Here is a 26,967-nt window from a genome sequence, read left to right as displayed (position 1 = left end):
ACAATGGGGTTGATTTGCTAAAACTGGAGAGTGCAAAATCCGGTGTAGCTGTGCATGGTAGCCAATCAGCTTCTCCCTCAGCATGTTCACTTAGGCTGGCCATACACTATACAATTTTCTGTCCAATCTCTACCCAATTTTCTTTAGATTTACCTTCAACTGTGTAGTGCCAGGGCCCGCCTAATTGGATACAATTGAAAGTGTTGTTTAGGTTTGACCTCATATTATATGGTTTTTGGTAAATCTAAAGCAATGTTCTAAAGAAAATTGTATAGTGTATGACCACCCATAAGCAAAAAAAAAAAAAAATGGAAACTGATCGATTTCTATGCACAGCTGCACCAGGTTTTTCACTCTCCAGTTTTAGTAAATCAACCCCAATGACTTTCCTAAGCCCTGTCTTTGCGAATAACTAACACTGACTGAAGGGACATGGGAGGAAGTGGGGGGGGGAGGTTTAACTAAGTCTGAACTAACTAGACCTAAATGTCAGGAAAGAACAAATCACATTAGTAAACAAGTCGCAGTGGCTAAAAACCACCAGTACAGGTCAGCATACTACAAAAAATGATAACCTCCGGCAGATCAATATAAGACATAAAAAAACATAAAAAGTGGGGCAGAACAATGCAAAAAAAAAATCCATAGCTGGCATTCAGCTTAAGGATAAAGAAAATATTCAAGGTCTCTGTTTCCTTCATTAGTATTTATTTTATTTCATGATCATTGCTACAAACAATCCATATATATATATATATATATATATATATATATATATATATATATATATATTTATATTTATATACACTAAAATGTAGATTTGTATTTTTAAAGACAATATATTTGAAATGTATTTTTAAAAATATTTTTCATATATTTTGTAATAAAAACGCATTTCAACAGTATATACAGTGTATATATATATATATATATATATATATATATACACACTATGTGTATATGGTGTGCCTTGTGTATTAGACTTCTGGGAACAGATTATTTTGTTAACACACACATACATATATATATATATATATATATATATATATATATATATACACTAAAATGTCAATTTGTAATTTTAAAGACAAACAGTATATTTGAAATGTATTTTTTAAAATATTTTGATATATTTTGTAATAAAAGCGCATTTCAACAGTATATATATATATATATATATATATATATGCACTATATATATATATATATATATATATATATATATATATATATATACATAATATATATATATATATATATATATATATATATATATATATATATATGTGTGTGTTAAAAAAAAGAATCTGTCCCCAGAAGTCTAATACACAAGGTACACCACTGCATGGATGTGAAAGTCCCATCTCCTCTCATGCATCTGAAACAAACAGAGTTTAAACTGTTACATCGGATATGGTTTGGTTCACCGCTAACGACGTGTGCACAGTCGCTGTAAGGTAGCGTGTCTTTACAGCCGTGCTCTGATAGAGAAGACAGCCAACACTTTCCCTCCCAGGGGGACTGTACAGCACAGCTCCGAAATGCGTCTGCCTAGCGAACGAGCCACAGAATAAAACTTCTTCTGGCTGCTTAATGCGACAGGAAAGAACCCTGGAGATCTATAATCAGATAAAGTCGTCCCATTTTCTAGGGCTCCGGGAATAATAAATCACTAAAATTATTAACAGGCTGCAGGGGATTTGCATCCAAATATTTGCTTTCGTTAGAGCGTAATTTCGGAATGCTGAAATATTAGATTTTAGCCTGGAAATGAATATGATGGGGATGCAGTCTGACTTCCCTTCCTGTTTTAATACAGTCACACCTGCAATAAATTATTTTGTATATTTCAAAAATGGACAGTGCTAAGGTCACAAATTGACAAAATAAACTGTGCAATGTTTAAAGTGATAACACTGAGCAAAATACAAATAAAATATTAATATTCAGTCCCAACATGTGAATAATTGGTGCAACTGTGCTGTATCTTTAATGGTGATACAGTTGCAAGAAAAAGTATGTGAACCCCTTGGGATTACGTGGAGTTTTGCATGAATTGGGCATAAAATGTGCTCTGAACGTCATCTAAGTCACAATAGAAGAACACAGTCTGCTGAACATAATACTACACAAACATTAGATGTTGCCATGGTTTAATTGCACATAACACCTAAACATTCACAGTGCAGGGAGGAAAAAGTATGTGAACCTTTGGACTTAATAACTGGTTGACCCTCCTTTGGCAGCAATAACCTCAACCAAACGTTTCCTGTAGTTGCAGATCAGACCTGCACAACGATCTGGAGTCATTTTGGACCACTCCTATTCACAAAACTGTTTCAGTGTAGCAATATTCTTGGGATGTCTGGTGTGAATCGCTCTCTTAAGGTCATGCCACAGCATTTCAATCGGGTTGAGGTCAGGACTCTGACTGGGCCACTCCAGAAGGCGTATTCTGTGCTGTTGCAGCCATTGTTTTGTTGAATGACTTGTATGCTTTGGGTCATTGTCCTGTTGCATCACCCATCCTCTGCGGAGCTTCAGTTGGTGGACAGATGGTCGTAGGTTTTCCTGCAAAATGTCTTGATAAACTCTGGAATTCATTTTCCCATCAATGACAACAATCCGTCCAGGCCCTGAGGCAGCAAAGCAGCCCCAAACCATGATGCTCCCTCCGCCATGTTTCACAGTGGGGATGAGGTTTTGATGTTGGTGTGCTGTGCCTTTTTTTCTCCACACATAGTGTTGTGTGTTCTTCCCAAACAACTCAATCTTGGTTTCATCTGTCCACAGTATATTTTGGCAGTAGTGCTGTGGAACATCCAGGTGCTCTTTTGCAAACTTCAAATGTGCTGCAATATTCTTTTTGGACAGCAATGGCTGTTTCAGCCATTGTTTTGTTGAATTACTTGTATGCTTTGGGTCATTGCCCAATTCAAGCAAAGCTCCACGTAATCCCAAAGGGTTCACATACTTTTTCTTGCAACTGTACTCCATACTGAAATGACAAGTGCTTCACTGTGTTCACACTGGTGCCCCACATAGATGTAAACTCACCGTCATTTCATGACCACCTATCTCTAGGTAAGTCACACTTACTTTTTGGGACTATCCTAGTTTGCAATCCGGTCCTGATGGCCGATATTCCTTCGCCCTTATAACCGTGGTTGCTGGTAGTAGTCAATAACTTTCCACTAGATCTGCATCAATGTTAGGAAGCTCCTCTTTATGCTGAAAATATGAAAGACTGCCCGTGGAGGAAAGGAGTTGCCTAACATTGATGAAGATCTAGTAGGAAGTTATTGGCTACTACCAGCAACCACGGTTTTCTGAACCCTTTTATAGTCAAGAGGGACCCTTGAAAGATTTTTCAGGTCTCGGGGAACCCCTGCTAAAAAGGCCACCGTTACAGACAGGTAAAAAGATCCTTGGTGTCTTGCTACTTATGTGCCAATTATTGTTGGACCCAGAACTATACAGGCACCAATAGATGAAAGGTTGATTAGCCACAAATCAAGGAACCCCTTTTCTCCGAGGAAGAAGGCCAGTCCCTCGAAACGAGTAAGGATGTACATCTGTGTGATTCCAAGCCCCTGGTGTTACTTCTGGACTTCCTTGCCACTTGGGTTCTCTTAATACAACATTATTGACCTATGGGCCTCTTGTGAGTATGTTTTTGGCATATTTTGGGTTCAGTAGAATTTTCTATCAGGCCTGTGCACCCAGAGAACCCTAGTTGAGAATGGCTGGTCTACAAACTTTGTACCAAAAGGTGTCCCAATTTCTCAACTCAGATGTTGGGAGGTATGCATTAGCTTGGGTGTGGAAGCGGCTTGCTTCAGGGTGGTGTAGCGCCCTCCCAGTTAGGTGCTAGGATAGGTACATTTAGTTTGGGCCCATTGTAGTAGTGGGGTTAATTTGTTCTGTTAGGCAAGTTTAGTTAGGCTCACTGTACTCAGTGGAATTTGTTCGGGTTATAGCATGAGTGTTAGGCTGGTCATAGACGGTTCAAACCCCAGTCGATATATAAACCATGTATGGGCAAGCTGAATGTACCCAAGTTGATCTATTTCTCAATCTGGGTACAACCGGCCTGCCAAATTGTACATGCAATTATTGCTAGTGGCTGTATAGCTGATAGCAATAATCACTGTGTTCTTCCAGTAGGGATGGCTCCCCCCCCCCCCCGTTTAGAGGAAAACAATGGCTGAGCGGGAGGCATTCTCTTGTCAACCCGTGGTTGTAGGAAAGAAATTTGCTCTGTCTATGGCCTGCCTGAGTGTGGTTAAATCTAGTTGGGCTCACTATAATCAGTGGAGCTGCACTTGATTTGGTCTTGCTTGTGTTCCAGAGACTGCATGAGTGTTTGCTTCCCCCTGTTCACCTGGAGGAGCTCTGGGAAATAGAGGCAGGAGGAATTGAATCAGCAGCTTACTATTTATGTAGCCCCAGCCAATCCCTGGGAGGCCTGGCCCAGAGGATTCTGGGATAAGGCATAAATACTCTGGGGAGGAGAAAAGTCTTACCTTCTTCCAGAGGGAAAGATCACAGCATAGGGGGCTATCTGCCCACCATAGGCACTACTGGCATGTGCTTGCCAAGTGGAGGCCCCAGCTGGGAGGCTGAAGGACCTGGAGCCACTGAAGGTTTCAGCAGGCTGACTGAGGGGCTGGTACTGCTGGGAACAAGTGACTGCAGGATACTGCTAGGAGGCAACCATGTGTCCAGATGCATCAGTGAGTACAGACAAGGGTGAAATATCCTAAAGACTGAGTGCTGCTACCACCGTTCTGTTAGAAGGTTAACCGAATGTTTGCAAAGACGTTTATCCATAAGAGCATAGTCAAATCATTCCTTGCCAAGGGGCTGATGCTTGAAATTTTCACTGGAGAAGGGTCAACCTCCCCAATACTGTCACTACAGAGCCTGTCCACCAATTGCTCATACAGGGACAGTGTTCAGTGTTTCAAGAAGCAATTTTAGTGGCCTCAAGTTTGTTCCAGAGAGTTGTGGAGTATCCTACTACTTCCCCTCCCCATCCAAGTTCAATACTTTAAAAAATGGCCCAAAACACCAACCCCTAGACTGTTTCTTGAGCTGAAGGAGTTAAGGTGTATATGTGCCTGGCTGTGGGAGTTAAGGTGTATATGTGCCTGGCTGTGGGAGTTAAGGTGTATATGTGCCTGGCTGTGGGAGTTAAGGTGTATATGTGCCTGGCTGTGGGATCCCTGCAGAGAAAGGACTCAGGGACCTATGGAACTGCTGGCTCCCATGGGGGTCCTGCTACAGTGGCTTAGCAAGGCCCTACTTCCGCAGGGCTGCTAAGCTTCCACCATGTGTTTGGCTGCACTGATAAGAGCATCATTGGTTGCACAAACTTGGAGTGAATTAGAACCACATGTTTGAAGACTCATTTAGTTTAAAAAAAAAAGGAGTGATGAAAAATGTACTTGTGGGTAACTAATCAATTTTTGCATATTAATTCTCCAAGATCCAGTAAGTAGTAGCATGGCAGGGTTAAAGCTGTGCCTTTCTTAAATTATTTACTCCAGAGGAACCTTATTAAATAATTTATGTCTCTGTGAACCTCTACTAAAACTAATCCATTGGTGGTCAGTGGGAAAAAAGCCCTTTGCATTGGTGGCCAATCAAAAACATTCCTTCCATACAATAGTTAGAATGCCACCCTTACAGACAGCTAAAAAGATCATTTGTGTCCTGAAGCTGGATCTACTAAGTGGTGTTGGTCCTGGAACTATGCAGGAACCATAAAATGAGTAGATAACCAGGCACAGCTCAAGGAACCTCTAATACCCACTGGAGGAACCCTAGGGTTCACCGGGACCTTAGCTGAGAATGGCTGTCCCAATTTCTTATCTCAGATGATGGGAAGTATGCATATGCTTGGGTGCAGAAGTGGCTTGCTTCATGATGGCTTGGCAAGGTCCTTCTGTAGGGCTATTCTGCTTCCACTATGTGTTTGGCTGAATAGAGCACTAACGTGGAGTGCATTGGAGCCACATGGTTAAATAGCCATGCAGAGTCTAGGGATTCTGTAAGGCTGAGACTGATTGCCTGATTATGTATGGTTTGTCTGCTCCTGTGAAGGACTCTGCCGGGTCTTTCGGGAGTTTTCCTGGCATTTCGTTCCCTCTACAAGTAAATCTGTCAACGTCTTGAGCCTGCATCTGTGTTAGTGTCATCTCCCGCGTGGACGGCAGTTACAAGAGCTGACCGGTTTCTCCAAGTTAATCAGTATCACATGGATGGGACAAAATCTGCACACAGCGCCATGGCAGGGTGGCAAGAAGAAATGTGAAAAGCTTTCACTGCTGCCTGGCTCAGTGCCAGCAATATATACATTTGTTTTGGCATGTATATACAATGGGGCGCCAAGCTGTGTAAAGAAATGACAGCTAATATATGAATGCTTATTATAAGCTGGTTAATGCATAGCTTCACCCTGCAAAGTCTCAGCGCTCGGGCGGGGAAGAATAAAGATGATCAGCAAGTTTCATTGTCATTCAGATACAAAACATTTTGAAGATAATGATCTCGGTGCCACAGTCAAGTATATGGAGGGGAGACGGAGCAATTAAAATAATTTCAGCATGCAATGTCTAAATGTAATGTATCCTCAGACATCCTGGAGGTAGTGAAGGGGGTTAGCCTAAAAGAGAACACCCACCAAAACTGGAAGGATTATATTCTTTAGAGACAGTCATTAGTTCTGTAACCATCAAAGGAATGAGGGGAAGGAAAGGAAAAGGAAGGAAGGAAGGAAGGAAGGAAGGAAGGAAGGAAGGAAGGAGAGGAAGAAAGGAAGGAAGGAGAGGAAGGAAAAGGGGAAGGATGGAAGGAAGGAAGGAAGGAGAGGAAGGAAGGAAGGAAGGAAGGAAGGAGAGGAAGAAAGGAAGGAAGGAAGGAAGGAAGGAAGGAAGGAAGGAAGGAAGGAAGGAAGGAAGGAAGGAAGGAAGGAAGGAAGGAAGGAAGGAGAGGAAGAAAGGAAGGAAGGAGAGGAAGGAAAAGGGGAAGGATGGAAGGAAGGAAGGAAGGAGAGGAAGGAAGGAAGGAGAGGAAGGAAGGAAGGAAGGAAGGAAAGAAGGAAGGAAGGAAGGAAGGAAGGAAGGAAGGAGAGGAAGAAAAAAAGGAGAGAAGGAAGTAAAGAAGGAAGAGGAAAAGATGAAAGGGAAAAGAGGAAGGAGAGAAGAAAATAAGAAAGGAAGAAAACAAATAACAAAAGAAGGAGAGGAAGAAAGGAGTAAATGAAATAAGAAGGGAATGAAGGAAGGAAGGCGGGGAAGAAGGAAAGAAGGAGAAAGGTAAATAAAATAAAATGAAAGAAAGGACAAAAGAGGGGAAAGGAAAGGAAAGGAGAGAAAAGGAAAGGAAAGGAGAGGAGAGGAGAGAAAAGGAAAGGACAGGAAAGGAGAGGAAAGGAGAGGAGAGGAAAGGAGAGGAGGGGAAAGGAAAGGAGAGGAGAGGAAAGGAAGAAGGAAAAATATGATGGGGATGAAAAAGAGAAGGAGGAAAGGAAGGTGACAAACAGAAGAAAAAGTGATGGGGAAGGCCAAAGGTAGACATAAAGGGATGGAAAGAAAGAAAATGAAATAAGAAGGGAATGAAGGAAGGAAGGAGAAAGGAATATAAAATAAAATGAAAGAAAGGGGAAAGGAGGGGAAAGGAAAGGAGAGGAGAGGAGAGGAAAGGAAAGGAGAGGAAAGAAAAGGAAAGGAAAGGAGAGGAGAGGAAAGGACAGAAAAGGAAAGGAAAGGAAAGAAAAGGAGAGGAGAGGAGAAGACAGGAGAAGAGAGGAGAGGAAAGGAGAGGAGAGGAAAGGAAAGGAAAGGAGAGGAGAGGAAAGGAGAGGAAAGGACAGGAAAGGAAAGGAAAGGAGAGGAGAGGAGAGGAAAGGAGAGGAAAGGAGAGGAGAGGAGAGGAGAGGAAAGGACAGGAAAGGAAAGGAGAGGAGAGGAGAGGAGAGGAAAGGAGAGGAAAGGAAAGGAGAGGAAAGGAAAGGAAGAAGGAAAAATATGATGGGGATGAAAGAGAGAAGGAGGAATGGAAGGTGACAAACAGAAGAAAGGGTGATGGGGAAGGCCAAAGGTAGACATAAAGGTATGGAAAGAAAGAAAAGAAGGAAAGAAGCAGGAAATGTGTGTGTGGTGGTTTTGGTGGTTGTGGTTGGGGGTAGAAAAGATTAGAAAAGGGAGGAAATAGATATTGAAGAAAGTGAAGGGGGTAGAAGGAAGGAAGACTATTGTGCTAACACTGATCAGAAAAGTGCACAGTATGAGAAATAGTGCCCCATTATTGGTGTCAGTGGGAGGAATAGTGCCCCATCATTGACGTCAGTGGTAGGAATAGTGCCCCATCATTGGTGTCAGTGGGAGGAATAATGCCCCATCATTGGTGTCAGTGGGAGGAATAGTGCCTCATCACTGGTGTCAGAGGAAGGAACAGTTCCCCATTGTTGGTGTTGGTGGAAGGAATAGTGTCCTATTGGATGGAATAGTGCACCATTGTTGGTGTCAGTATGAGAAATTGTGTCGCATTGTTGGTATCACTTGGAGGAATTGGTGTCAATGGGAGGAATAGTGTCCCATGGTTGGTTTCAGTGCCATGTATGTATCAGTGGGAGGAATAGTGCCCCATGGTTTGTGTCAGTTGGAGGAATAGTGCCCCATTATTGGTGTCAGTGGGAGGAATAGTGCCCCATCATTGGTGTCAGTGGGAGGAATAGTGCTCCATTATTGGTGTCAGTGGCAGCAATAGTGCCCAATGGTTGGTGTCAGTGACATGTATCAGTGAAAGAAATAGTGCCCCATGGTTTGTGTCAGTGGGAGGAATAGTGCCCCATCATTGGTGTCAGTGGGAGGAATAGTGCCCCATTATTGGTATCAGTGGGAGGAATAGTGCCCCATTATTGGTGTCAGTGGGAGCAATAGTGCCCTATGGTTGGTGTCAGTGCCATGTATCAGTGGAAGAAATAGTGCCCCATGGTTTGCGTCAGTGGGAGGAATAGTGCCGTATTATTGGTGCCACTGCCATGTATCAGTGGAAGAAATAGTTGCCCAAAAACCCGATAAAGGCAAGCAAAGGCTACATCTGGCCCATGGGCTGCTGTTTGGAGACCATTGCCCTATAACAAGAAATGCCTGAACAAGGACCTTTATGGCAGGATCACCAGGGAGTATTTTAATGAAAGCTGCAAATTTAAAAATATTGAAAATGGCTTTTGAAATGACATTAAAGATGATATGAGATTTTATTGATTGGGTTTACCTCTTTGATAATCCTAATATGATATAGTCCACCCACATTCACACATCCGTAAATGGCTGCGGATGGTATAGATTACCTATAAAGCAAGGTCAAGGAGAGGAGGACTGGAGAATAAGAACGTGCCTCGGCAGAGAGGGAGGAGGGGGCGACAAACATGACAAGATGCCAAACCCTGCCATCACATCGGTGGAAGCGGTCCATGTCTCTTCCCGTCGTAGCTCAGTGACAGCGAGATGCTGGCCGCGTAACAAGAGATACATCTGTGATTTCTGCGTTCCGCTTAGTCCTCTCTGACATTGCAGAGCCTTCATTTTTTACAAACTGATACAATTCAGATTTCTGCAGCCAAATCTCCTTCCCTCATGGCTTAGAAAATAACAATGCATCATCTTAACACAACATTGTTAATATTTTATAAATCAGACAGCCGGGAGGATGTATTTATTGGTTTAGGACCTGTTCGCACCATCTCGTTGCAGTAACACGCCACTGCATGCATTATCGCAAAACACGCATCACATTGGTGCAATGCAATGCCTTTCATTCCTGAATGGCACCGAAATGCATCTGCTGAGGGATGTGCGTTGCAACGCGGCGTAATGCACTAATACTTGATGCTTAAACCATCTACATACAGTGATCACCCTGATCTGGGTCCTGCTTGACCTCCTTTTCTTTATTTTAATGAAAGTGTTGTCTGATTGGATGAGGGGGGTTGTAGATGACGTTACGGTATGGCTGAAAGAGTCTGAAGGAGATCAGCAGTGCTGAGATTAAGGAAAGGATTAAAAAGTGAACATAATACGTTGTATTTAAAAAAAAAAGAGCATGACAGATGTTTATAATATGCTTCAGCAAACTAAATGCCATCCGGTTAGGGATTACATCAACTTGCTGGATGACATTTAGTTTGCTATGGTTTATTTATTTATTTCAGGTACTTATATAGCACCATCAATTTACACAGCACTTTACATATATATTGTACATTCACATCAGTCCCTAACCCTCAAGGGGTGTACAATCTAAGGTCCCTAACTCACATTCATACATACACATACTAGGGGCAATTTAGACAGGAGCCAATTCACCTACCAGCATGTCTTTGGAGGGTGGGAGGAAAGCGGAGTACCTGGAGGAAACCCACGCAGTCACAGGGAGAACATGCAAACTCCAGGCAGGTGGTGCTGTGGCTGGGATACGAACCAGTGACCCTAGTACTGCCAGGCGGAAGTGCTAACCATTTAGCCACTGTGCTGCCCAATACGCACACACACGTAGTGTGTGATACCAATTGAGAGACGGTGACAATATGTTGTCATCCTACAATAGGGAGTGCCTGAACAATGGTTCTTTGGGTGGTTATAAGATCATTTATGACTGCAGAAATGCAAACTGGCTGCATTCCTGGATTCACCAGGCAAAAGATGCTCTGATTGGCCAATCCACCAGTCTGTGGTCACCTCCATTGGGTATGGTCCTACATGAGCTGTGATCACCTCCAAGGGGTCTGGTCCTAAATGAGCTGTGGTCACCTCCATGGTGTCTGGTTCTAAATGAGCTGCGGTCACCTCCATTGGATCTGGTCCTACATGAGCTGCGGTCACCTCCATGGGGTTTGGTCCTAAATAAGCAGTGGTCACCTCCATGGGAATTGGTCCTACAGGAGCTGTGGTCATCTCCTTGGGGTCTGGTCCTATGTAAGCTTTGGTCACCTCCGTGGGGTTTGTTCATACATGAGCTGTGGTCACCTCCACTGGATTTGGTCCTACATGAGCTGTGGTCACCTCCATTGGATTTGGTCCTAGGTGAGCTGTGGTCACCTCCTTAGGGTTTGGTCCTAAATAAGCAGTGGTCACCTCTATGAGGTTTGGTCCTACAGGAGCTGGGTCACCTCCATGGGGTCTGGTCCTACATAAGTTGTGGTCACCTCCATGGGGTTTGTTTCTACATGAGCTGTGGTCACCTCCATTGGATTTGGTCCTACATGAGCTCTGGTCATCTCCATGGGGTCTGGTCCTGCATCAGCTGTGGTCAACTCCATTGGGTTTGGTCCCACAGGAGCTGTGGTCACCTCCATTGGATTTGGTCCTACATGAGCTCTGGTCATCTCCATGGGGTCTGGTCCTGCATAAGCTGTGGTCACCTCCATTGGGTTTGGTTCCACAGGAGCTGTGGTCGCCTCCATTGGGTCTGGTCATACATAAGCTTTGGTCACCTCCTTGGGGTCTGGTCTTACATGAGCTGTGGTCATCTCCATGGAGTTTGGTCCTACATAAGCTAAGGTCACCTCAATGGAGTCTAGTCCTACATGAGCTGTGGTTATCTCCATGGGTTCTGGTCCTAAATAAGCTGTGATCACCTACATGGGATCTGGTCCTACATGAGTTGCAATTAGATGCTTCATCAACATCATTTATCATTGAATGGGTTCCATCATTGCCATGACCTACTCAAATGGTGTAGGATGCTGTGGACATGGGGCCAGGTCCCCCAACATAAACAGTTGCTTGGAGGTGGGACGTTTTGTGTTTAGCCAGCAGGGAGGAGGTAGGGCTTCTACAAAAACTTCCATTGTTGGATTATCATGGGGAATACAAAAGAAATTGGAATACATTTCCAAAATGTTCTTCTCTTCTTAACAGCGGTGTCTGCCGGTGACCCAAATACATTAGATCATCTCTGAACACAGCCGGAGCAGAAGACCATTATCTAATGTCTTTGGACATTTTAAATTTTGCTGAAGATTTCTAAATGCCAGATAATCAGTTTTAGCCGTCTCTTTTAAAAGTGTCTGAATGCCTGAAAAGGAGTTTATTTATCCAATCGTGCAAGAAAAAAACAATCCAGTTTTCTTTTTTTCCATAAACATGATTATGTATTCAAAGTGAACACTGCTTCACCTTAAATCTGACTTTCAGCCTCCCCTCCAGTCTTGCACAGTTGTACCGGCTTCTCTCTTGGACTGAAATGGCTTACTCTGATTTCACTGCACACTGTGAGCTTCTCTAGAAGCTGCAACATGTCAGACAGAACCTGCCTCATTTGCTGGCTGATGTCCAGCATCATCTAGCTTCTTCCTCCCCAGCCTGATCATTCCTGGCTCACCTCTTTCATTCATTGCATTTCAGTTCTTTCAATCACAGAGCCTCTGCATCACACGGGTGTGTTACTTAGGTCAGTCTGCATGCGAATAGAGCCCACCTAGAACACCCACTCCTCCAGACTGACCCCCACCCATCAAGGCCTTTTGATATTTACATAACACATCCCAAGAGCCAGTCTACTGCTTGCACCAGGGCTGGGGGGTTCTTGAAAGGAGTAATGAGGCAGGGTGCTGTGATGTTTTCAGGAAGCTATGTACAGAACCCTACCAGCTCCTCCCATTAGCTATGGTCAGCCTGTGTTGCATAGAGAAGCACAGGGACCCAGTGATGATGTCACTGGGTCTAAAATAAAGTATGCAATGTAAATAGAACTCAGAGGAGTTCTCAGTCATATTCTATAATCCCTATACTGCCAAGCTTCAAGAGCAAAGCCTGAAACTGTCTCATAGTTTGCTTTTACTGGGCCGCATGTGTCCAACCCCAACTCAGTTAGGGTACCACTCCATCCCCCACAGCCACTTCCTCCTGTACCACTACCCCCTCCCTCCTAGACTGTAAGCTGGAAAGAGTAGGGCCCTCTAACCCCTCGTGTGCTGTTTGTAGTTGCTGTGCTGTTTCATGTATTATCCCTCCCCCTCTATTGTACAGCGCTGAGCAAACCCTTTGGCGCTATATAAACTTGATGTAATAATAATAATAACTGCCTACAGAATTGTTATTTTATTCAGAACCCGTAAAAATGAGATTGGAATTTTGTGATGTGAGCTTGACACCTGAAACAAACATGCACAAAAGATTTTCAGTGGTCGGGTGCAAAAAATGTAAAAAGGAAATCAGCAGGCTGCAATAAATATAAACCATCGCTAGAAAGCCAGTTATCGCAGAAAACTCTCTACCGGAGAGCAGGAGACAAAGTGAATAGTTGAGAGATTGAGTTTATTTTTTCCATCATTAAAATTCAAAATGACAAGCTTACACATTTCAAGGGTACCAAAGGGCCCCCTTCATCAGGGCTCATGGGTGCTGGTGAAAATGAATATCCTCTAGGTAAAGGGGTTACAGCAAACCTATGTCCCGGCTGTAGACATTAAAGCATTGATATATTCTTGACATGTAGTAAATGAGCTTTAAACAAGTTCTAACTCACCTCTGTACCAGCAAGCACTGTAAAACAATTCATCCATGAAAGTCATAAAAATGGCGCTCTGGTTGGTAGCTGTCACCAGGGCCAGGGCAAGAGGTGGGTAAGAGGGGCAGCTATCCCATGCAACAGTATTATGAGGATGTCCCTTCACCATGGATCAGATCAGTGACTGGCAACCAGAGAGCCGCAGCTTCATGTTTACTCTAACAGTTACCATTTTCACACAGTGCTCCAACATGCCCACTCTCCGTTTACCCCACTCATCCAATGTAAACACACATCAATGGCTTCCCCACTTAGTGTGCCTGATCTTTCTTTGCATTAATCACTGCCAGAGGGGAAGAGTAGGCTAAACCTAGCTGCTGAAAGTCAAAGTGCTTTCGTAAAATACGACGAAGGATTACTCCATAGTGCCTGCAGCTACAGAGGTCAGTAATAGCTTTTTGTTTACTGCTTGTTAAAAGTCTGTAATACTTGATGTATGTCCATAGCCTGGCCACATGTCCCCTATAATGGTCTGGAATTACTCCCCCACATTGAAAAGCATGCTTCAGCAGCCTCCTAGACTGTAAGCTCGAAACTCCTAGACTGTAAGCTCGAAAGAGCAGGGCCCTCGAACCCCTCGTGTATCACATTGTATTGTTTTCGTACTGTCGCATGTTCTGTCTCCCTTTGTAACGTACAGCGCTGAGCAAACTGTTGGCGCTTTATAAAAACTGTATAATATTAATAAAAATAATAGTTTTGATAACCTTGGCTTGTTGTTTTGAATTTTAGTGATTAAATAAATAAGTTTACAAACTGTCAGCTTGGTGCTCCTTTTGTCCAGCACGTCTTGGACCAAAGAGTCCCCTAGAGGTATAGCTGTGTATGACATCTACCCTACTTTGGTCAGTGTACTCTACATTACAGGCTTTTTTGGATCCAAAAGGAAAGATGGAGCCCAGAGAGAGGGAACTGTACCCACCCACCGGCCTCCAGTAGTGAACGGACTTTATTGGCACACCACGAGGTATATAATAAAATTCAAAAACTTTATTGCAAGTATTTTAAAACTTCCACAGTATATATTATTATAATACAGGCAGGGGCGGACTGACCATTTGGAAACTCGGGTGCTGCCCAAGGGCCCGGAGTCAGTAGGGGGCCCCATAAGATGCCCCTGGTACCTTTTTCATAGGCTTTTTTGAGTTTGGGCAAGGACACAGGGGCCCCATGATCCCCTATTGCCCGGGGGCCCCATGAGTTGTCAGTCCGCCCCTGAATACAGGATTTGTATAGCGCCAACAGTTTGCTCAGCGCTTTACAATATAAGGGAGACAGTACAATTACAATGCATTTCAGTACAGAAGGAATAGGAGGGCCCGGCTCGTGGAGCTTACAATCTAAAGGAAGGGGGAGGTGATACAAAAGGTGATAGCTGGGTGGGATGATCTGGCGGAGGGGATTCAAGTACAATTCTTAGGTGGAGGTGGGGTAGGCTTCCCTGAAGAAGTGAGTTTTCAAAGATCGCCTAAAGGCAGACAGGGTGGGGGCTGACCGGACATACTGTAGTAGGAAGTTCCAGAGGATGGGAGAGGCTCTGGAGAAGTCCTGGAGGTGAGCGTGGGAGGAGATGACGAGGGAGCTAGAGAGGAAGATATCTTGGGATATCTACATATATATATTTTTAGGGGTATAACCCCTTAAACCAAATAACTGGATCGGTAAACATAACAGTACAGTCTATACATATACATGCAATAGTTTCACATTTGATGTACAAAGAGACTTCTCCAGATCCAAATGTCAACGTGTTTCGCAGTAGAGTTGCTTTGTCAGGACTAATGGATATGCAGGTCACAAACTGAATGTAAACAAATGTACTTAGATAAAAAATTGTTTAGTAATATAGACAGCAAATTTATAACTCTTAACTTTACAAAATAGTATGATCACATTGTATTTTGGCTGATTGGGAGACTTCCACGATTAAAAGGTCTGGCAGGCGAACATAGAGGCCCCTTTGTCTGCTTCACACCACATAGGGAAATATATAGTTGAATAATAAACCTATTACAGGAATTCATGTCCCTTGAAATGGAAATTGAGTAAATATGATGATTAAGTAATTTCTCCCTTGTGTATATGACACTCTAGTTGCCTATAATTGTTTTTTTTCTTGACTATGTCAGGGTTATGGAGAAGTTTCAATTGATTGCATATGTTTGTTATTTCATTTTAGGGGATATTATCTATACAGTATTACGGATAACAAAGAGGCACCAAGGGTCCTAATTGCCTGCCAGACTTTATAATTGTGGTAGTCTCCCAATCGGTGAAAATACAATGTGATCATACTATTTTCTGTAAAGTTAAGAGTTATATATTTGCTGTCTATATTACTATACAATATTTATTCATGTAAATGTGTTTAACCATTTGACGCCCGGCCTATAGCCGTTTGGCGGTGGCAAAAATGTATTACCTTTCCGGGTGCACGCCATTTGGCGTCCTCCTGCACAAATGCGCAGTTCGCGCGGTTGCAGAGCCGCGCAGCGGCGCGATCTGTCCCCGGCCGTGTACCTCGGACACGGCCGATGACAGATCTGAGTACCGGCCCCTGTTGCCGGTGCCATGTGACCTGCTGTGACCAATCACAGCAGGTCACATGACAGTTGTATACAATGGATGGCTTCATTCATGCCATCCATTGTATACTAGTGCCTAGCTGTGAATAGTCACAGCAGGTCACATGCACATGTCATGTGATTAGCTGTGGCCAAATCACAGCTAAGCACAAAAAAAAAAAAAAAAAACCCTGAATGAATCGATGTCATTCAGGTAAATGCTTCTTATAGCAAAGTAATTCTTTACTATAAGCAAATTGTGTAAAAAAAAAAAAAATACTGATCACTTCCCCAAAGTAGTATAATGGTAACATTGTACTACTTTGGTCATAGTAAAATATGAAAAAAAAATCTTAAAAAAAATTAAAAAAAATGTAATAAAAAATTAAAAATAATAATAAAAAAATATATATATTTTTTCATACTGTCACCAGTCAGTGTCCCTGATCACCGCCATGCCAGTTATATGATGACGCTGTACTGCACTGGTGACGGTATGTAAATAAAAAATAGTGAAAATAATTTTTTTATTTTCCGAAAAATTATGACAAAAAAAATACAACTTCAAAAAACTCACCATTCCTCTTATGAAGTACGTCGGACTGTCTACTCTGTAAAAAGGGGTCATTTGGGGGATATCTGTACTGTCCTGACATTTGGGGGATATCTGTACTGTCCTGACATTTGGGGAATATCTGTACTGTTCTGACATTTGGGGGATATCTGTACTGTTCTGACATTTGGGGGATATCTGTACTGTTCTGACATTTGGGGGATATCTGTACTCTCCTGACATTTGGGGGATATCTGTACTATTCTGACATTTGGGGGATATCTGTACTGTCCTGACATTTGGGGGATATCTGTACTGTTCTGACATTCTTGGACCTCAAGAAATTAGATTGGCTGTCAGTACTTCAGGATTGATCAATATTCAGATCTATACCATAGTTTGTGAACTCTATAACTTTCCTACAAACTAAATAATACATCCTAATTTGGGTTATTTTCACCAAAGACATGTAGCAGAATACATCTCGGCCTAAATTTATGAAGAACAATTATTTATTTGTAAACTTTTATAACAGAAACAAAGAAAAATGTGTTTTTTCAAAATTTTTGGTCTTTTTTTGTTAATTTAGCAAAAAATAAAAACCCCAGCGGTGATTAAATACCACCAAAAGAAAGCTCTAGTTGTGTGAAGAAAATGATAAAATTTTAGTTTGGGTACAATGTTGTATGACCGCGCAATTGTCATTCAAAGTGTGAGAGCGCTGAAACGTGAAAACTGGCCTGGGCAGGAAGGTGTAAAATTGCCCGGTATTGAATTGGTTAAATTCAGTTTGTGACCTGCATACCAATTTGTCCTGACGAAGCAACTCTACTGCAACACATTAACATTTGGATCCGGAGAAGCCTGTTCGTACATCAAATGTGAAACTATTGCATGTATACTGTATGTATATACTGTACTGTAGATTGTTATTTATACCGATCCAGCTACGGGTATTTTGTTTTTAAACTTGCTAAGGGGTTATACCCCTAAAAAAACACTGTTGAGGTTTTAAAATACTTGTAATAAAGTTTTTGTATTTTATTGTTTACCTTGTATTGTGCCAATAAAGTCCGTTCACTATTGGAGGCCAGTGGGTGAGTACATTTCCCCCTTTCTGGGCTCCATCTTTCATTTTGTACTGTTGGGATGTGGCACCATGAAAGTCTTCATTACTCCACTTGTTTTTGGTTGTCGCGCCTCCTGCCTACACCGTCCATAGTAGTTTAAGGCAGCATCAGTGATTGCACTATGGAATGGTCATTGAATAAACATACATGACTGAACTAGTCGAACATCCATATTTATTCCCCAGGTCAACCCTTCTTAATCTTTTAACCTCGGAGGAACCATTGAAAAAAATCTTAGATCTCGGGGAACCCCTGCTAAAATTGATTTATTGGTGGTCATTGGGGAGAATGCTCATTTTGATGGCCAGTAGGAAGAATGTTCCTTGCAATGGTGGTCAGTGGGATGAAAGCTTCTTAAATTGGTAGTCAATGGGAAGAATTCCCCTTACATTGGTGGTCAGTGGGAAGAATGCTTCTTACATTGGTGGTCAGGGGGAAGAAAGCTCCCTATATTGGTGGTCAGTGGGACAAATGCTTCTTATATTGGTGGTCAGTGAGAAGAATGTTGGTTACATTGGTGGTCAGTGAGACGAATTCCCCTTACATTGGTGGTCAGTGGGAAGAATGCTTCTTACATTAGTGGTCAGAGGGATGAATGCTCCTTATATTGGTGGTCAGCAGGAATAATGCTTCTGACACTGGTAGTCAGTGTAAAGCATGTTCCTTATTTTGATGGCCAGTAGGAAGAATTTTCCTTGCAATGGTGGTCAGTGGGAAGAAAGCTTCTTAAATTGGTAGTCAATGGGAAGAATTCCTCTTACATTGGTGGTCAGTGGGAAGAATGCTTCTCACATTGGTGGTGAGTGGGAAGAATGCTTCTTTCATTGGTGGTCAGAGGGAAGAAAGCTCCTTATATTGGTGGTCAGTGGGAAGAATGCTTCTTACATTGGTGGTCAGTGGGAAGAATGCTTCATACATTGGTGGTTAGAGAGAAGAAAACTCCTTATATTGGTGGTCAGTGGGAAGAATGCTTCTTACATTGGTGGTCAGGGGTAATAAAGCTCCCTATATTGGTGGTCAGTGGGACAAATGCTTCTTATAATGGTGGTCAGCGAGAAGAATGTTGGTTACATTGGTGGTCAGTGAGATGAATTCCCCTTACATTGGTGCTCAGTGGGAAGAATGCTCCTTATATTGGTGGTCAGTTGGAATAATACTTATGACATTGGTAGTCAGTGTAAAGCATGTTCCTTATTTCGATGGCCAGTCGTAAGAATGTTCCTTGTAATGGTGGTCAGTGGGATAAAAGCTTCTTAAATGGGTAGTCAATGGGAAGAATTCCCCTTACATTGGGGGTTAGTGGGAAGAACGGTTCTCACATTGCTGGTCAGTGGGAAGAATGCTTCTTACATTGGTGGTCAGAGGGAATAAAGCTCCTTATATTGGTGGTCAGTGGGAGAAATGCTTCTTATATTGGTAGTCAGTGATAAGAATGTTGGTTACATTGGTGGTCAGTGAGATGAATTCCCCTTACATTGGTGGTCATTGGGAAGAATGCTTCTTACATTGGTGGTCAGAGGGAAGAATGTCCCTTACATTGGGGATCAGTGGGAAGAATGCTTCTTACATTGGTGGTCAGAGGGAAGAATGCTCCTTACATTGGTGGTCAGAGGGAAGAATGCTCCTTATATTGGTGGTCAGTGAGAAGAATGCCCCATACACGGATGGTCAGTTGGAAGAATGCTCCTTACATTGGTGGTTAATGGGAAGAATGCCCTCTTTACAGTGATGGCCAAAATGCAACCCTTCTAGACAGCTAAAAAGATCAATGATATCATTCAGATGGTTCTGCTAAGTGGTGTTGATCCCAGAACTATGCATGCAACATCAAATAGGGTATCAATAAGCCACAGCTCATGGCACCCCTAGAAACCTCTGAAGGAACCCTAGATGAGAATGGCTGCCCTAGGTAGAGTTGCCTGAGTGCCAGCTTTATCACAAGAGGCAAAAATCACTATGGGATACAAAAAACAATGTCAGCCACTGCCATTTAAAATCCTCCCAAGGTCTACACAGCTCTGGGTATCTTTTGAATATTTGATCTTTTCACAACCCTACCAATGCCTTTGGGGTATATTTAGGGGGATGGGCTGACTATTGTCCCGAGCCACACCTGTCACAATATTTTCAGCTGACAGACATCATTTCTATATTGCACTTAAAGGGAATTCATCATACCTGAGCAAAAATTCTCCAATCAAAGCTGCCATTTTCTAACACTTGAAGCAGTGAAGATGAACGCATTCAGCTCTATCTGTAAGTGGCAACACTGACATCAAATTACTATGCACCCTGGACATTGGGCAGCTTTCATCGTCATATTTTTATTTTTTTTTATGTGCTTCAATTTCTTCTGGATTCTCACGGCTGGAATATCTGAGTAAGTAGTATCATGCGTGTCTGACTCTTATTAAGGTGTTAAGTGGTAATCGGATTGTCCGTACTGCTTCCGAATACCACAGAATACTTGTGTGTCTACATGATATGAATAGGATGACCATTCAATGCCTGGCCAATCCCTACTAACAAATACATACTGTATCTATCAATTTGTAAATGATCAATCAAAAGCAATACTGTTTTTGAAGATACAATGAACAGCACAATGAATGATTCCGCATCATATGACTGTATGAATAAAGCCAATGAAGGCTTGTTTGTTCCTCAGACGATATATCATTATTACTACTGATGCGCCAATTTTTTTGCCGCAGGAAACAAAACAGGTAAAAAGTAACAGCAGAAATTCCATTGTGATAATTGATCAATATATCTGGTACAACAATTATACAACAAAAGTTGGAAGTTTCTTGCTATTTCCCCATTTTTTGGCACTGTGTTCTAAAAATGTACAAAAGAGTGTAAGAGAGGGAGAGTGATAGGTTTAGGGGATTAGGGTACAGGTTGGTTTAAGGTTAGGGGAGTAGATTTGGGGGTTTAGGATAGGGTTGTGGTTTGGGAATAGAAATAAAGAGAGAGAGAGGGTTAGGGTTAGAGTTAGGGTTTATGGTAAGGTTTAGATGGAGAGAGTGACAGGGTTAGAGTTAGAGTTAAGGGTTAGGGAAACATTTGAGATAAGAATAGAGGGTGGGGTTATATTTAAGGGTTAAGGTAGGGTTTTGGTCTAAGGTACAGAAACACAAAGAAGAGGGGGGAGGTTTAGGTTAGAGTTGGGAGTTATGGTAGGGGTTGGGTTAGGGTGGAAAGGAAGAGAGGAGGGGTTAGGGTTAGAGTTAGGGTATGGTTTGGGTTAATGTTAGAGGGTAGGGTTAGAGTTGAGGGTTAGAGTAGGGTGTGAGAAAAACAGGGGGGTGGGGTTAGAGTTAGGGGTTATGGTAGGGTTTCGGTTAGAGTAGAAATAGAGAGGGGGTTAGGGACTCGGGTTACAGTTAAGAGTTGGGGTATGGTTTGGGTTAAGGGTTGAGGGCCAGCGTAGGGTTAGGGTTAAGGAAGAGAAAGACAGAGAAAGAGAGAGGGTTAGGGATAGAGTTAGGGGTTGTGGTAGGGTTTGGATAAGGGTAGATAGAAAGAGAAAGGGGGACTAGGGTTACAGTTAAGAGTTGGGGTATGGTTTGGGTTAAGGCTTGAGGGCCAGCGTAGGGTTAGGGTTAAGGAAGAAAGACAGAGAAAGAGTGAGGGTTAGGGGGTTAGGGACAGAGTTAGGGGTTGTGGTAGGATTTGGCTAAGGGTAGAGAGAAAGATAGAGGGGGTTAGGGTTAGAGTTAAGAGTTAGGGTAAGGTTAGAGGTAGAGTTAGATTTGAGTGGTATGGTAGGGTTTGGGTTAGGGCAGAGACAGAGAGAAAGAAAGGTCAGAGGGTTGAGGTTAAAGTCAGGAGTTATGGTAAGGTTCGGGTTAGGGCGGAGAGAATGAGAGAGGGGGCTGGGATTAGGGGGTTAGAGTTAAGAGTTGCGCTACGTTTGGGTTAAGATTAGGGGTTAGGATTAGGTTAGGGGTTAGGGTAGGGTTTTGGTCAAGTAGAGAAAGAAAGCGAGAGAAAGAGAGAGAAAGAGGGGTTGGAGTTAGGTGTTATGGTAAGGTTTGGGTTAGGGTGGAGGAAATGAGAGAGGGGATTAGGGGTTTAGAGTCAGAGTTGAGAGCTAGGTTGAGGTTTGGGTTAAGGTTAGAAGGTGGGGTTAGATTACGGGGTTAGAGTAAGGTTAGGAGTAGGGTAGAGAGAGAGGGGGGTTATGGTAGGGTTTGAACTGCACTCCTGTGATTCATAGGAGATATACAGCCAAACAAGCTTTGGCTGTACTTCTCTTTTAAGAGTTAGAGTATGGTTTGGGTTAAGGTTAGGTGGGGAGGGGTTTAGATTTGAGGGTTAAGGTAGGGTTTGGGCTAGGGTAGAAAAAGAAAGAGAGAGAAAGTTGCAGGTTAGGATTAGAGTTAGGGGTTATGGTAGGGTTTGGGGTATGGGAGAGACAGTTTTACAGTTGGGGGCTAGAGTTTGGGGGTATGGTAGGGTTTGGGGTGTGGGAGAGACAGTTTTACAGTTGGGGGCTAGAGTTTGGGGGTATGGTAGGGTTTGGGGTGTGGGAGAGACAGTTTTACAGTTGGGGGCTAGAGTTTGGGGCTATGGTAGGGTTTGGAGTGTGGGAGAGAAAGTTTTACAGTTGGGGGCTAGAGTTTGGGGTTATGGTAGGGTTGGGGGTGTGGAAGAGACAGTTTTACAGTTGGGGGCTAGAGTATGGGGCTATGGTAGGGTTTGAGGTATGGGAGAGACAGTTTTACAGTTGGGGGCTAGAGTTAGGGGTTATGGTAGGGTTTGGGGTGTGGGAGAGACAGTTTTACAATTGGGGGCTAGAGTTAGGGGTTATGGTAGGGTTCGGGGTATGGAAGAGACAGTTTTACAGTTGGGGGCTATAGTTTGGGGCTATGGTAGAGTTTGGGGTATGGGAGAGAAAGGTTTACAGTTGGGGGCTAGAGTTTGGGGTTATGGCAGGGTTTGGGTTAGAATGAAGAGAGATATAAAGAGAAAGGGTTAGAGGGTTGGGGTTAGAGTTAGGCTTTATGGTAGGTAGGGTATTTGGGTTAGATTGTAAAAAGATGTGGGGAGGGAGGTGTAGGTTAGAATTTGGGGTTAAGGTTTGAAGTGAAAGAGAGCGTCTTCTCTGCTGGTTATTTTGCTGCCAATGTGTCCACTCAAAGCACTGCAGCAATGACTGGGTAATATAAGTATGGACTCGTGGGGAGTTATTTACTAATTCTGCAGGGTGCAAAATCTGGTGCAGCTCTGCATAGTGACCAATCAGCTTCCAGGTCTTATTGCCACAGCTTAATTGAACAAGCTGAAGTTAGAAGCTGATTGGCTGCCATGTACAGCTGAGTGCATGCACGGATTCTGAGTGCTCCAGTTTTAGGAAATCCCTCCATAATGACCATTTGCCTGCTATAAACATTTCCACAACACAGAGATGCTTTACAATCTATCTTCAAAATATTTCTAAACCCAAGGACAAAAATGTAATATATTGCAGCTCACCATCCTTAGATGTGGTGTCTGCTTTGCTTTTCTGCTTTCTTAGGCTAAGAACATGTTCTGAAATACAGAAAATACCTTTGGATCCTGACAGAAATGCAGTGTCCTTCTAACATCCTGCGCTTTGTGAACTACCCAGGGGCGTATTTGCCGTGAGGCATACAAGGCATGTGCCTAGGGCGTCATTTTTCAGGGGGGTGGGAACGCCCCACGGAAAAAGGGATGATGGTTCTCCTGGGCACCAGGACTGGATGGTGAGTCTTTCTCCTTCTCTGGGGGAGGGGTTTGAGGTGGTGTATAGGGGGTCGCAGGTGAGAGGGACTAGTGGGTGGCGTTTGGGCTGAGGCTGGTGCCCGGGGTGTAAATCCTCTCCTCCAGTGCGATGAGCCTGCTGATCTGTGCCTTGTCTTGGCCGCCTTTGCCCCTCCTGGTGGTGCACCAATCATTGTATGAGAAGGACTCCTGGAGACACCAGGACCGGTGCAGTAAGCTGGGTGGGGGGGAAGAGGAACAATCCGGGATACATGTACACCCCAAGGCAGCACCTCCCTGGGGGGGAAAAATCAAGGACCACCCGGGGAGGAGAGCCACTGTCCAGAGGAGTCTGCCTGATCTCCAGGATGGGAAAGTGTCACACCAGGAATACTGGCATCAGGAGATCTCCTGTCCCCACCCGTCCATAGCCATGGACAGCCACTGCACTCGCCACTTCAATTGCTCTGGGGGGGGGGGGGCAGATTTTTTTGTGTTGCCTAGGGCACCCCTGGAGCTACCTCAAACAATGTTATCAGCTTTCCCAGCTATCTTCTGTAAACTACACTACATAGACCCTCAAGGTAATGGCAGAAGAGAGAGAGAGAGATGTTTGCAATCCAAATTAGGAAAGCAGAGTGACAACGCTGCTTTTTCACAGATACAATACGAATAAGTGTTGTCCCCCCAGAACAGGAAGTGGGGTGCTGGCGTGATCACCAAGCGAAAAATAAAGAAACTGAATCAAAAACTCCCGTTCTACCAAAAAACCCCAAAAATATATATTCATTAATAAAACAAATTGTAATCAAAAGAAATCATATATATATATATATATACTGTATATATATATATATATATATATATATATATATATATATATATATTTATTATATACAGTATAATCAAATTGGTTGTACCAGCTGTTGTCATGTGTGACTTTATGAAAAATAAAGATAGTAAAAAAATATTTTAGGAAAATATAGAAAACCAATGCAGCCAACTACATGTAAGGACTAGTGAGCTGCAATAAATTATTTAATAATAGTGTATTATTTTGATATATTATTTCATAATATTATGCAATAATATATTTTATAATAATATTAAATTTTTACATTTTACAGTTTAGATAAAATGTAGAAAAGGAGAACCATTCTCTCGCTGCACACATACTGAATGTATTGATACACAAGACGGCGGAAGAAAAACTTTGCAGCATGACTAATCTATAACTAAATTTATATATATATATATATATATATATATATATATATATATATAAAAACACACACACACATGTATAGCTGTATACAGTAATAAATATATATTAATTTATTTATTACTGTATACAGCCATACATATGTGTGTTTATATATATATATATATACATATATATATATATATTTATTTATTACTGTATACAGCTATAAGTGTGTGTATATATATATATATATATATATATATATTATATATATAAATAAAAACACACATATGTAAGGCTGTATACAGTAATAAATAAATAACTATATATTTATTACTGTATACAGCTTTAAGTGTGCGTCTGTGTATATATATATATATGTATAAAAGCACACACACACATATGTATGGCTGTACACAGTAATAAATAAATGTATATATATATATATTACTGTATACAGCAATAGATGTGTGTGTATATGTATATATATATATATATATATACACACACACACATACACACATGTATAGCTGTATACAGTAATAAATAAATAAATATATATGTGTATATATATATATATATATATATATATATATATATATATACACACATACACACACACACACATGTATAGCTGTATACAGTTTTATATATATATATATATATATATTTATTTTTAGACCAGACTGGAACACAATTTACTTTGTTTTTACACATTAACAAAAAAAAAAAACCCAGATGAATATGTGTTCTGGTATAAGAGGAGCCCCCCCCCCCCCCACTCACACACACATACCTTTTCCCTCTGAGATGACCTAATCTATTGCAAACCAGCCATATACATCCCAAGATCCAATGGAATAGGTGTCAAAAAACAATCAATAGATCAAAGGCAATCCAACCAACCAAAAATAATGCAACGCTCAAAAAACCAAATTCCGATTGATTCTGCGATCCCGTCGTACCCCACCGGCCATATTGCATTAGTCTGTACGTGATTCCCATCAATAATCACAGCACTGTAGCAAAACAGTGCGGTGGAATCTGCAACAAAAAAAAAAAAAAGAAAGAAAGAAAAAAAGAAAACGCTTTGCACTTGGCTGCTTGGGGAATAAACATCCGGCACCTTTGCCAGTGTTTGCGATTTGCCTTTAGCTGCAGCGCTATGTAATCCTATAGAGCGGCTGACTTTGAAACCTTTCAGCTGCTTATGAAAAGATGTTACTTGGGCTACAGCAGCGACAGAACATAATAAAACTGCAGCTCGGCTTTGATAGTAACCTTCCTTTTTTTTTTTTGTTTAATTAATGAGATTCAAGCAATGTGCGGCAATGCATGGCAACGCGTTAGCAGCTGTGACGGCGCAACCTTGCACTTTGTTTCCTCTCAGCTATCTCATTAATTAAGCACCACCTTACATGAACAATTTTTTTTTTTTTGTTATGCATGCCGAACAGAGCACCGCATCGCCGCCCATGCCAAACAGCACTGGATACAATGTAGCAGGTTCAAGACTCACCGGAATCGTTCACGCTGCAACAAGATAGGCGACCAGCATCGCAGCCCCAAGTTAGCGGCATCAACGGCGTCCGTCTAATAAGAGCCCAGCATCCGTAATTCTTCTCTTTTACTCGGAGGATGTGATCGGAATACACAATCTAGCTTCAGGATTTTCTTTTCTTTTTTTTATGCACAGCGCCTTCCGATGAATGAATTCAGTCCCAAGCATCTGTAACTTTGAATCGGAAAGGTGAAGGGTGGAATTCCAAGAAAGAAGAAGAAAAAAAAAAAAGATTAATAATACTGATGCAAAACCCAGAGCAGCTTTTTTTTTTTTGCTTTTTTTTTTTTTTTTTTTGCTTGCTTAAGCGGTGCCTTTGCACTCAGGGAATTGCTGAAGCCTGCTCTGTATCACTAGACAAAGCAGAGCTAAGCAAGCAGGTCTGTGCTGAGAGGAGGAGGAGACCGCATTACAGAGGAGAGGGTGAAAAAAAAATGTGCTGCAGCCAATGGCCTGTGCGCAGGCATCCTGATAAATATTCATGGCGTTCCCTCGACCAATTGGGGTGTGAAGGGGCCGGCCGCTATTAAAATCACGCTTTTAAATCAAACTGAGTCATTCAGGTCTGGAGAGGGGACATGGTTGCAGGGCTGGCAGTGTTGGAGCGTTGGAGCACTGCGGTGTGATGGTAATAGTGGGAG

At 42.4% G+C, this 26,967-nt stretch overlaps 1 long non-coding RNA gene across 1 annotated transcript in view; it reads right to left on the bottom strand.

The window, feature by feature from the left end:
• LOC149450949 (uncharacterized) overlaps window positions 1-26,722 on the bottom strand; it is a 153,545-nt gene extending 126,823 nt beyond the window's left edge. The window contains exon 1 of the long non-coding RNA XR_016315177.1: window positions 26,285-26,722. This is a non-coding gene — a long non-coding RNA (uncharacterized LOC149450949). The remainder of the gene's footprint in view (window positions 1-26,284) is intronic.
• Window positions 26,723-26,967: the final 245 nt, after the last annotated feature.

Source organism: Staurois parvus, unplaced genomic scaffold (assembly GCF_062004578.1).
Source record: "Staurois parvus isolate SC_StPar_1 unplaced genomic scaffold, SC_StPar_1.0 ptg000557l, whole genome shotgun sequence".
NCBI classification, from domain to species: domain Eukaryota; kingdom Metazoa; phylum Chordata; class Amphibia; order Anura; family Ranidae; genus Staurois; species Staurois parvus.
Note: the sequence above shows the minus strand (reverse complement) of the source record. Positions and strands in the feature narration are given on the sequence as shown.